The sequence below is a fragment of the Belonocnema kinseyi genome, chromosome 3, assembly GCF_010883055.1.
Source record: "Belonocnema kinseyi isolate 2016_QV_RU_SX_M_011 chromosome 3, B_treatae_v1, whole genome shotgun sequence".
NCBI lineage: Eukaryota > Metazoa > Arthropoda > Insecta > Hymenoptera > Cynipidae > Belonocnema > Belonocnema kinseyi.
Window position 1 is genome coordinate 132,199,815 of NC_046659.1, and position 14,283 is coordinate 132,214,097.

Here is a 14,283-nt window from a genome sequence, read left to right on the forward strand (position 1 = left end):
TCAAATAAATATTAAATTAAAAAACACCCCTCTTATCCCGAGACCTGATTTAAAAACATTAAACTCACATAAATACCTACCTTCCAACTGAATAAAAGTCTGCAATGAAAATGAATTTCCTCTTTCAATTCAGACCCAAAAATAAAAATAGCGAAGAAAACTTTTGGAGGACGAATTAATTTGTAATAAAAAAACATTAAAAACTCAACAATGTTGTGTGATGTTAAATAAAGGATATTCGAAGTGATTAGACAGGATTGTCTACTAAACCATTCAAAAAGTATTGAATGATCAGAGCTACAAATCACCAGAACTGGTTAAAGTTAAAAACCTATTTCTAATTTATCATTATTAAAAGTATGTGGAAGTCATAAATTCATTTGTAATGAATATTATGTACCTGGAAAAATATTGTTGAACTTGGGGGAGAAGAAACTTTTTTTCATATTTCAGGCAATATTGAATTATTTATATTGAGAATTTGACCGCCAATAAGAAGCGTCTTAAACAAAATTTATAATTATTGTCATTCAAATTCATTTGTTTTCATATTTAAAAATGCGTAAAGGGAAAATAATCGTGTCATTTTATCAACAGAAGCATTTTTGACATGAGCAAACTTCGTTAATTAGAATAATAACTGAAATACAAACATTTCACAATGACCATCTACAGGCATATGTAATAAATAAAAAATAAGAATTATAGCGTAGATTCTGTGTTTTATTAAGTTATAGGCAAAAATTATATAAACTGTTAACTAAATGTTTCGTAATTACAGTAATTAGCAAAAATGAAGATGTTTTTTACGCTCGTCCTGCCATTGGCGGTGGTTATCCTGTATTATTTTGGTGAACATAAAATTATTAATTTTATTTGAAAGCAGTTGCTAGAAATAGTTTTGAATCTAGAAAAGTACCATAAAAGTTTTTCAAACCATGAGAAATTCTTTGAAAAAGATATCTTATAAAATTCTTTTAGTTACTTTGTAATTTGCCTATAACCACCGTAATCTAAAAATTCCTGAAGTATAGTGAAAATTTGAACTACAAAAAAGAAAGCTTGATACTGCAACTTTGTTAAGATTGGAATAAAAGACTTTTTTAGGGGTGCACAATTTATTTAAAAATGCATAATTTACAAATAGTGCATTGTGTATGAAGTGTGTAAAGAAGGCTTTTTTGAGGAGTCTGAATTTGCCTATATACTATACTTTTGTCTGACCCTCCTTGAAAACAAGCATGTGAAGCACATGAAGGTTTTGTCGTGTTCTTCAAAATTTAAAATTAAATTGAGAAAAAAATAGTGTACTTAGCGGAAGGAAGACTTTGAGGTACAGAAATGTAAGTTTTATAAATTACAATATAATTTTCTCTATCGAGCGTACAGTTTCATGCAGCGGGCGTAAACTTTTATGTAGCGGGCGTAAAGTTTCATGTAGTGAGCGCAAAATTTCATGCCGCGCCGGCGGCGAACAGCGCAAGTGTGAACGTCACATAGGCTGAAAACGGCCACATGACACCTGCTTCACGTGAATGCAATGGAGAGTTTTTAAGGGGGATCTGACAAAACATAGATATTATTTTAGTTTTGAATAGCGAGTGGAATTCGACAAATCTATTCAAAGAATTTTCTTGATAATATCTTCAACCACGGGATTATTATCTCAAGCTTGTTTTTAAGTCTACGTGGATCGAACGGAATTTTTTTATCTTACCAGTTACCTTTGATAAGATTTTTGCAAATATTTTATAATCCTTATAAAATTCTCATTATAATTCTATTTTATCTTTCAAGATTTTAAATTTGAGGTATATTTTAGTGAGGCTTAGGTTATTTTAAATAAGAAAGATTCGTACTCTTGATAAAATTAATTAAAATTAAAAATAATAATTGGGGAAGAAAAAGTTTATTTTTTGTTATGAGATACTATTTTGTTGTAAAAAAAGGAGACAAGAGCCTTAGGATTTGATAATTTTATCAGATTGTTGAATCTCTATGCAATTCATAAGGTACGATACAGGTTTTTCAATTGGCAAAATACCTATTTTTGGTCATAATTACAAAATATTACCTAGATTTTGAAAATTGTATCACATTGATAGATTATCGTCATAGCAAATAAATTTTGTGTTACAATTCAAAAAGTTGACTGCTTCGGTCAGTCTTATTACTTTTGGCAAAAAATGCAGGTTTTTCGTCTGGCTATTCCAAGTTCTTAGAACCTCATATCTCAATAAATTTTAGAGATCACCTAATTCAGAAAAAAGTTAAAAGTATTCTTTGAATATGAACCCTTGGTCCTTCAAAAAATTGCACGGAATCACTGTTACCATACATTAATAGTCAACTCAGTCTCAAGCTATTCTGACATAAAATCCGAATTTCTCTAGGCTAAACTGACATACATTTTTATTTTTTCGTCTAAATGATCAAGAAATATTTAAATTGTTATATTTTATCAAATAGTATCAAAGGCATGTTATTTCTAGAAACTTTTCCAGCGATTCAGTGAATGAACGAAAATCAAAATCTGAAAAGATCTTAAATTTGAATTGTTGGACACAGGAGATATCTCAAACATGGTGATAGCTAACTCCTCAATTTGTTTTGCACTTGTGGAAATTTTCGATCAACTTTATTTGTGGGGAATAAATGGATTAGTATGTGAATGGTTTTTATATTGTGAGAAATCATGTAATAACTTCAAATCATTATAAACTTTGGCAAAGCAATAAATTCAGTCAAACAAATTTCACGTTAAAAAGAAAGTGATTTAGGACAAAACTTCGTGAATAAACAATAGAAAATTACAAAATATTCAAGCTAGATGAGCACTTAATTATGAACGATTGTACAAGCTTTGGAAAATGTCTAGTATCAAGAATTTTTTACATGCAGGTTCGAGTAAATTTGAAAAAACACACATTGCTAAATTTTAAAATTAGGGTACACCGGGAAAGGGGCAACTAACTTTCGCTAGGGTCATGAAATGTTCGAAATCACACCTCATTTGAGGTGTCAAATTGAATTGATTGACTGGCTGGTTCAAAAATTTTGCGCAATTTTCTTCAACTTGAATTTTGCTTTGTCTAACGTACTTTAAAAAATGTAATTCTTTGTTTCTATTTGCAGAAATAAGTTCACAGTCCGAATCTTTATCTAATAGTTACTCTGTTCCTGAAGTTCCTCTGGCCGAAATTCCTGATTCTGCGAACAGGTCTTCTCTTCCTGCTGTGAGGTCCAGGTCCAAGTCTCCTCATGCCGTTCGTCGTTCTTCCGACAAATCTTCATCTTCAAAGCCTCTTCTTCTTACCAGATGCTTGATTCCACCTGATAGACTTCCTTCTCATAGTGGGCCCGGTCACAAGCTTGATCAACTTCCATTTATTAGGCTGATTCGTAAAACAGACTCAAAACGGACATTTGAACTTCGAAGATTCACTTTCCCTGACGATAAAGGACTTAAATTGTTACAAGGAGGTACTAGATATGAGCCTATGACAACCGAAGAACAATTTGTTATATCATCGTCAGATGGTGATATATTTGCAGTCTTGGAGAGTCCTAATTCTCTTGCTGGAATATATGTCCGAGATAATCGTACAAAAAATGTGAAACGAGCAAAAATAAATATGGAAAGTGGCACTGTTACTCCATTAACCGCAGGAGATATCGATGACACTCCAGTAGGTGCCAACCATTTCATCCGAAAATTTTTCCAAATAAAACGCGTTAAGCTCGTATAAACCGAAATATTTCATGCACTATTAATTCAATTAGGAATTTAAACCTCATTCTTCTGGGATAGAAATAAAATCCAATTTCTCAAAAAAAATGGTATGTACCTAAATCTTGAAAAAGTACCCTGGGTACGTAGGAAGTCGATTGAGAGAACGCTTCGACTTGTAATTGATGCACAAGGTTCCAGTCATAAGTCGGACAACGGCGCGTGTGAGACGCCTGTTATTTTAAATTCGCGTACCTAAATCGAACTGCGGAATAAAACTAAATGTGATGCTTTGCACCTTTTCCTAAAAAAACTTTTGTCTTTTGGGAAAGAATTCTGTTTACAGAACCTGACCCATTATTATGCAACCCTGAATGAAGTAATTAAAAGAAAAAAATCACTCCCCTAAATCTTACCAGATTTGCACAATTTTTTTTGATTTGATAACTGGACTACGTAGCATTTTGGAACTTTGGAAGTTTATTTCAGTGATTTTAGATGAAGGAAATAAGACGTGCAAGATAACAATTATAAATATGATTTTAGAAATAAGTTAATCGGTACATCGTTAAACAATTTTACGATAAAAAACAATGATTTAAGTAGACGCGAATGAGGATTTGCTAAATACATTAAATTGAAATTTAAGAAAAAATGCCACGCTGAAAAAAAATCGTGAAACTCATTAAAGAAATTTTTATTTATAAGCCACTAGACAAACAAAAAAGCACTATCATTCGGCATAACTAATAAACTATATGAGACGAGGGGTCTGCTCCAACTTAACATGGTGCAACACAATTTTCGGGACTCATTTTTACCCAGTGAAAAAAAACTTGGTAAATATGCGTTTCCAGGACCATTTTTTTCATAAACTACAATCCAATATAATATTGCATGTTTTTTAAGTTTGAGACCCATCAATTTTTGCGCTAGAGCAGTGCATTAATAATTCTTCATACATGGGCCAGCGTCATAAGATTTGACTTTCGTTTGAACAAGAATCTAATATTTTATCAGGAACTTATATATTAACTTTTAATCTCGCTTTCTGAAATACAATAGACTTCATTTGCAATGCGGCTTCGATCTAAGTTGATGATCAATCTCTCTATCAACCACCCCAAGTGAAGAGCTTTACAATGACACGATCTAAATGTTTCCATATAAACTCATCAGATTCTAATAGCCGCATAATTTTATCCTGACACACCTCTTTAGTTTCCTTTAATTAAATTTTGTTATCTCTTCAAATTAGGCTCTCATTCACACATTCTCAACATTTGTTTCTCGGTCTACCTCTGGGTAAGCTTCCATTTACTTTACCTTGATACACTTCTTTTTTTCAGTTGTTTATAGATCATTCTCGCAACATGCTGAAACCATCTCAAACAATTTGTGTTAATAGGGCATTATATAACAAGATTTCAAACAATATCCATTTCAAAATTTTTCCTTCTTGATTAAATATTTCACACTAATGTTATATTTTATTTATACATATGCATTCTATTAAAGCCTAAATCAGTTTGAGTTTTCCCCAAATTTATTTATGTTCTTGTTTTACTGCTCTAATTAGGTCATTTTCTGATAATAATTTTTCACCGTTCATAGCATATACTCAAAGATGGATGGGTATGACTTGCTTGAGCAATTGCATAAACATTGCTCAAATTAACGTTATGAACAAATTTAATCCCTGAAAGATTGAAAATTATGGCTTGTAATGGTCGCATATTAATGAGAAATATATTTTTTTTGCCGATAATTAAAATAATTAAAAATAATAATGAGTAGGTACTAAAAATGCTAACAGAGATAATTATACTCTACGCTTTAATTAATGTGATATCAATAGGATATCGCGAATAATTTAAAAACTGTGGCTTGCCGGGTAGCCCAAACTTATAAAGTATGTACTGTTTATACTATAAGGCTATGATTCAGCAACAAATCGTCGTACCAGAAAATGTCAAGAAAGTAAAACCTCCTAGTTGGTTTTAAATTTTCAGAAAAAAAATCCAGAAATCTATCCTGTTTATTCGTTTCTCTTTTTGTTCATAACAATTGAAACACCATATCTCGAAATGAGATATGCATTATTCCACAATGCGGCAGTTCAATTATTATAAAAGATAAGGCAATATTATTGGTGAATAATAAAGAATGTTATAAATCTTAAATAAGTGGTAGTTTCACCTAGATGATATTTTATTAACAAGTGCAAAGTTTACACGATTTAATTTCAAAAATCGTAATTTCTGAAGAGCAATTCACGGAGAGAAGATTTCATTCAATCATAAGATTTCTTTTTTTTTTCAAGAGATTTGACAGAGACATACATGATATACATTTTATAAATATTTTGTAACTTGTTTATTCTAATAGTGAAACTGTGCAATCAATAAATAATCAGTCTACTGGAATATTTTGTAACACAAAATAACCAGCCTTCCAAAAAGAGATAACAACAAAGATATTCGCATCAGGGATTGCTGGAGTCGGATTTTTAAGAATCATAAGTCAACTATCCATATACATCCGCAAGCTGTTTCACGAATCAATAAAAAAGTAATGGCCCTAGCGGAAAACCAAAGACAGCCCCGACTTTGTCTCGAGAACATCTCCAGGCCCCTTTCTTATTTAAAAAAAATGATTATTTTTTAAACAACAACGTTGTTACCAAACATTCTGCCTTCATTATAAACAGATGTACCAGCTGAGGAAAATTATTCAATAAATAAACAGACCCTGTTAGTAAACCTGTAGGTATTTTTCCGATTATTGAAGTGAACAATTCCAATAAATTATTATCTTGTTATTAACTCTAACACAGGTTTTCAATATTTACGGGGAAAAATAGTGGCTAAAAAAATTAAAGGTACACCTAGATAAATCTCAGAAACTTCTCCAAGTATGCCTTTCATTTTTCTAAATGAGTGATTTTTCAATTACATTGTTCATCATTTTTAGGTAAATATTTAACAATCATGGAATATTAAACAATCTCCAAGTACCCCTATAACATATCGGAAATATTATTTCTTTAAATAAATTGCTTGTTACTTCGGAGAATCTATCTAACAGTTATGGAAAACAATTAAAAGTTAGTCGCCAAAAGGTAGCTTATAATAGTTTGAATCATCTTCAGAAGTCTTATAATTGCAACTTCAAAGTAAAGAGTTAAAGATTTTTCACTATGGCCTTTAAATATTATAGCATTAACGGAGTTGAGATCAAGAAATAGTTCAAAATTTTAGTTTATCATTATTAAAAGTTTGAGAAATTTATAAATTAATTTTTCTTTAAATATTATTGACCTAGACAAATATTTCATACCTGGGGGACAAAAAATTGGTTTTTATTTTTCAGACAACTCTGAGATATTTATATTAGGAATATACTCCTAATGAGAAACTTCCTTGAAGTATATTATAATTGATATTGCTTAAATTAATTTTAATTTATTTTCATAAAAAAGTGCTGAAAAAACATTCGCTTTATTTTGAAAAACGAAGCATTCTAGAGATAAGCAAATTTCGTTAATTAGACTAATAGCCGAAAGACAAACATATCAAGATAAAGAATTTGTGCCATACGAAACAATTGAGATAAGAATTACAGCTTATAATGTGTTTTAATAAGGTATCAGAAATAGTTAGATACACTGGTAACTAAATTCTTCGTCAATACAGTAATCAGATTTTTTGCATTCAACAAAAATGCAGGTGCTTTCCACACTCGTCCTGTCATTGGCGGTGGTTATCCTTTATTCTTCTGGTAAATTTAATAATATAGTAATAAACATTTAATTTGAAATTTTTTCTTAAATAATGTGCATGATGAATTTTCAGGAGTAATATTTTTTAGTATTTTTTAGAAAAATTGTGCAAATCCAGTGAAAGTTGTTTCAATATCTCAAAACGTTAAAAAAATCGTCATAATCCTAATGAAATCTCACAGAATTCTTTTAGGTTGATTTTGATTTACATAGAACCCTTAAAATCTACAAAATCTTGAACTTCAGTGAAATTTTAAAAGAAGAAAAAAGGTCGAAACCGAAAGTTCGTCAACGGTGGAAGAAATCAATAATAAAAAATAAAAATATAATGATAAATAATAACATACTTATGATTAATTTATGTATATGCGTATGGATACGTATTACGTATAAACCATGTATAAATTATATATAAATATTTTTCACATATTAATTTTTGAGCAGAATTAAATTTTTTATTATAATAGCGGACGCTTTCCATAAAATGTTTTCGACGTTTGTAAATGGTTGAAATAATTGTTGCTATAGCTTTAGATTTTTGTAAAAAGAACGACTAAGAAATGCTTTTGTCGTCCCAAACAAAGTCTGGTAAAAGAAAATATTTAATAAAATTAACTTTTTAGAAAAGGTTTTGAGAAATTGGATTAGATTATGAGATGGCAGTTGATGGCTGTAATTTTTTTTTCTAATTTCTTTAAGACATATTGAATACCCGAGAGTAATGGTTTCCTTAATTAAAGTTCTTAGAACGTTATATTTTAGCAAATCTTAGGGACCATTTGTTTCGGAAAAATGTCAAATTGACCTGTTAATATAAAATCCTAATCCTTAAAAAAAAATTTTCTAGAATCACTGTTATTATAGGTATCTTAATAACAAACTCAGTCTCAAGCTGTATTGACTTAAAGCCGATTTTTTTCCACGCAAAATTAATATAAATTTTAATTTGCTTATCTCAATTAACTATAACCATTTACATTGTGATATTTCATCAAGTATTACCAGATAAGTGTTATTTTTTGGCAATATCTCTCGTAAATCAGGCAATACAAGGAGACTAAAATCTGAGAAGATCTGAAATTTAAATATTTTTTGACAAAAACTGTTTCAACCAAGAATGATAGACTGATAGTTAACTCCTCAATTCGTTTTGTGATTAAATTCGTTTCTAAATTTATTCGAAAAAGCTTTAGCGAAATAAAAATTTGTTTATTTTGCAATATTTGCAATATTTGGTGCAATATGTGGTGAATAATCAAATAAAGAATACAAAAGATTCGAGCTGAAGGCTCTTTATGAATGCAGTTTAATTAAAAAAAATAATCCACACAAAAATTTCAGACTTTCGGGTTATTAAACGAAAAAAGTTAAAATGCTTTAATTTCAAACCATTATAAACTCTGACCAACAAGCAAATTCAAAAAACATATCTATGTGCAAAAAATCCCTTTCGGGGCATTTTAATATCGGAAGTCGTAAATAAACAAACGATTATGATGAGTCTTTTAGGCTTGGAGAAGTCTTCCAAATGCAGACTTTCTTATGCGTAGAATAAATTAAATTTCCAAAGGTAATCGCGAAAGCAATAAAATATACTGATCGTAAAAAAAAAGAATAGTGAACTACATTTTAAAGGTAGGGTAGATCAGAAAAGGGATCCCTAACTTTCGCCAGCGTCATACAAGTTACGAGGTCCCACAGAATTTAAAATCTAAAATAGCATTGATTGAATGATTGATTTCAACATTCCGAGAAATTTTGCTATATGTAAGTTTTACTTTGCCTTGCGTGCTTCAAAAAAGTAAAATTCGCTCTTTCTTGTTGCAGAGTTAAGTCTACAGTCCGAATCTTCATCTAATAGTGGTTCCATTCCTGGGGTGCCTCGCACCGGAAGTTCTAAATCTCCTGAGAAGTCTTCTTCTCCTCCTGCGAGGTTCAGTTCAAGATCTCCTCATCCCAAACATTGTTCTTTTGAAAAGGCTTCTTCCTCAAAGCCTCTTGTTCCTGCCAGGTGCATGGTTCCACCTGACAGGCTTCCTTCTCATAGCGGACCTGGACATAACCTTGATCAGCTTCCATTTATTCAGCTGATTTCCAGATCGGATCCCAACCAGACATTCGTACTTCGAAGATTCACTTTTCCTGCCGGTAAAGGGCTAAAATTATTATATCCGGGTACTAAATATGAGCCTGTCCCGAACCAAGAACAAATTGTTATATCATCGTCCGCTGGTGACATCTTCGCAATATTGGAGAGTCCTCAGACTCTCGCTGGAATATATGTACAGGATAAACGTGTAAGATATATAAGACGGGCAAAAATAAACATGGAAAGTGGCACTGTCACCTCATTAATCTCAAGAGAAGTCGATGCCTGTCCAGTTGGTCCAGGACATATAATCAGAAAAAAATTTATAGTAAAACGCCTGCTACCCATGTGAGCCGCAAACCTTCATGCAATGCTAATTCATTCAAAGAACTTATAGCCAATTTTTTGAGATAGTTGAACGATATTATAGGTCTATTAGAAACAAATATATGACAAGAACATACCCGAGGAAAAAGAAGAAATGTTAACTAAAATCACAATCTGACAATAGACGAAATATACACAACTGCAAGATTGTCGTGAATAGCGGATTCGATAATTTCAGAGTTTGATTAGTTCATTTATCTTATGATAGAGAAACAGAGACTTGATTAGATTTCAGTCGATATATTTATAGCGAAAGATTACCAAGTAGAAACCTTCTAGCCATGAATAAACGTCAGCTTCATTCATAAGTAAATGCGTTGTGCTTTTTGTTTTAATAGGAAATATAACAACTTTCATTTGGTTTTGCAGCATCAGTATAGTGCTAATATGTTCAATATAGGACTTAGAATTATCCCTAACTGAAACCCAAAATGAAAGTTTTTTACCCTAACTTAGCAAAACGCGAACGTCTTATATACTAGAATCACTCATAAGGGTAAATCAAAATTTACGAAATTTAAATTAGACCAAAATCCAAATTAAAAATCCCATTTAACTTCCAATAATGAAATTGATGAAAAATCCTGTTAAACACAACAAGAATCCAACGACCAAATTTGGACCACAAATTTGGTCCAAATTTGGTTGTTGGATTCTTGTTTTGTTTAACAGGATTTTGCATCACTCATAAGGGCCCATTTCATCTGGAAAAAAGGACAGTCTAATTTTTTTTTTTTTTTGAATTTGATATTGCAACAATGTCGTTCGTAGTGCTTCAGTAGTATTTTATTTCAACTTAAGATTCATATATTTCACGTAATCATTAAATTTGATTATAAACCAGTAGAGCTGAGTTACAAAGTCAGAAAGATTATCATTTGAATTTTTGTTCTAAAGTTAAATAAATTTACTTAATATAGTTAAATAAAAAGGGTGATTCATGAAAAAAAAGTTGCAATATTAAAGTCATGTTAGATAAAACCAATAAGGAAATGTTTATCATAAGGATTATAAATGTGATTTGCGCAATGAGATAATCCTTAATATCATTACAAAATGATAAGCTGCGACTGCATGATTTTGTTAAATTTAACGCAAAAAACCATTCGCATCGCTAACTATAGTTTAGGATCATGAAAGCAATATGCAGTTGGGCATATATATGGTTCAGGTATATACCTGCATCCTCTAAAAAACTTCTCTAAAATAACTTTTTTCAAACTGAAACGAAGCATTACTTGAACACCGTTAAATCGATTTTAAATTTTGACGTACCTTCAGAATTAAATTCTCCATAGAAGAACATTGCCGCCTTCAGATTGAATATAAACTTTTTACATTCTCATCAGAGAAGGTATTAGATTTGTGTAAAATTTGACCCCCGCTCCCAGTTTTTGTCAAATTTTCACGTTTTGAGACCCCACGAATCCGAAAAACAGGTTGTTACGAATTCGTCTGCCTGGCTGTATGTCTGTATGTCTGGTTGTATATCTGCACATTTTGAAAATTGTTGAGACCATTTTTTTCAAAATTCAAAAATTCTCTGCACGGTTATTCATATTATTTGAAAGTTCAAACCATTTATCCTTATGCCTTTTTTCATAAAATTAAAAATTGCCAGAGTTATAGCATTTAAAATATTCCAAAAAATACACGAATCGAACATCTTATGCCAAATAACGCACGGCATGAAAAAAAGTGAAGAGAAGACAAATGTTGCTTTTTGAATTTCCTACAAGATTATGAAACAACTTTTTGAATTTTTTTGGAAAAGCAGAAATTTAAATTTTGACAACATACAAAATAATGAAAAATCAAAAAAAATAAATTTTTCGGCCAAAACTGTGCAAAATAGGTAAAAGATGAGAAATCAAAAATTTTGAATTTAAAAAAGATCTACAAATTTGTTATGAAGCACATTTTGATAGGATGCGTAGTTTTGGCGATTTTGTTACTATTAAAAGCGAAAACAGAATTATCAAGAAATTATTTATGACAAATAAATCATTTTCACATTCTTATCAGCAAAGGTATTATATTTGTGTAAAATTTGACCCCGCACCAAATTTTTTGTCAAATTTCCACGTTTCCAGACCCTCTCAATCCGAAAAATAGGTTTTTACGAATGTGTCTGCCTGCCGCACAGTGGTCTGGAATAGGAATTGACTGTTCATAATCGCCCACAGGTCATATTTCTTGAACGATTTAAAAGTGTTTTTTTTTAGAAATGCTCAAAAATTAATTTTCAAGAGAATTGTGGTTTGATTTTTTAAAATTTGTTCACAGAGGAACAATATATAAACAAATATTGTGACAAAATTGACCAGTTTGGCTTTGTGAATTTTTATCTCAAGAAAAAATACAGATAGAAACACGCTATCAGCCAAAATTATTGCACATGCATTCATAGAACATAATTAATTTCAATTATATTTAACCTAATTATTGTAAACAATTTCTATAAACAAATCCTTTAGAAACGAGTTTTTCTCATAGCTGAATTGATTTTTCTGAACGAAAGTGATTCACAATTGTCTTTAAAGCATTTTATATACTTTAAGCTATATTAAACATAAACAATATAGATTGTTTATAAGAATTTAGTCAAACAAAACTCCTAACCGGCCGCTTCCTGGTAGAACAAAATGTTTCTTTCTTCAATAATTATTAGAGTGACATTTGATGCGGTGACTAACCAAAGAAATTAAATAAAGAATAATTTATTTGATTGTTATAAACAATTTTTTTAACAAAACTATGATTTCTTTTTTTACATGCAAAAAGGACGGTTTTCCACTCAAACTATCCGACAATAAACTAACAGTGATTCCAAAATTAAATATGAGACATTAAATAATAATTTGCGTAATTGTTTTAAAATTGTTATTAACTATCATACAAATTGTTATTTAATGCCCTATATTCAATTTTAGAATCACTGTTAGTTTATTGTCGGATAATTTCAGTGGGAAAGCGTCCTTTTTGCATTTAAAAAATCATAGTTTTGTTAAAAAAATTGTTAATAACAATCACATAAATTATTCTTTATTAAATTTCGTTGGTTAGTCACCGCAATAAATGGCAATCGAATAATTATTAAAGAAAAATAATTTTTTCTACGAGAAAACGGCCGATTAGGAGACTTGTTTAAATAAATTGTTATGAACAATTTATATTGTTTATGTTTGATAAAGCTTAAAGTATATAAATGACTTTAAAGACAATTGTGAATCACTTATGTTCAGAAAAACCAATTCAGCTATGAGAAAAACTCGTTTATAAAGAAATTGTTTATAGAAAAGTTTATAAAGACACTAGTTGTTAACTCGTGCTAATTTTTTTGTTACAAATTATGACTCTTATAAAAAATATTAGGAATTAGCATGAAATAAACGATTTTTTCTATGATAAAAGAACACTGATAATAATTTGTTTATAAAAATTGTTAATAATAAGTAAGTTAAATATTATTAAAATTAGTTATATTCTATGAATGCATGTGCAAGAATTCCGGCTGATAAGGAGTTTCTATCTGTAATTTTTCTTGAGATAAAAATTCACAAATCTTAAATGGTCAATTTTGTCACTATATTTGTTTATATATTGTTGCTCTGTGACAAAAATTTCAAAAAAGCAAACCACAATTCTCTTAAAAATTAATTGCTGAGCATTTCGAAAAAAAAACTTTCTAATCGGTTAAGAAATACGACCTGTAGGCGATTATGAACAGTAAATTTCTATTCCAGACCACTGTGTGCCGGTCTGTCAGTATGTCTGCCTGTGAGCACGATAACTTTTGAAAAAATAATTTTGTCAGATTGACCTCTGGTACACTCTTTTAGTGTCCTAAACTGAAGGTTAAGTTTGTTAGCCAGTTATTTTGTATATAAAATTCAAAAAGTGAGGGAATTTTGAATATTTTTGAGACCACTTTTTTCAAAATTCGAAAATTTTCTGTACATATGTTTATAGTATTAAAAAATTTTAATGATTTATCATTATGAATTTTTTCATAAAGCCAAAAATTACCAGAGGTAAAGTATTTGATAAATACCCAAGAAACACACGAAAATGAACATTTTATGCCAAATAACGGATGATTTGAAAAAAAGGCAATAAAAGAAAAAGGTTGATTTTTAAATGCCCTACAAGATTATTAGAACAACCTTTTGAATTGTCTTGAAAAATCAAAAATTCTAATTTTGAAGGCATAGAAAATAATGAAAAATCCAAAGATTACACTTTTTCATCCAACAATTTTACAGTATTTCAAAGATTCTTAATTAAATAAATGCA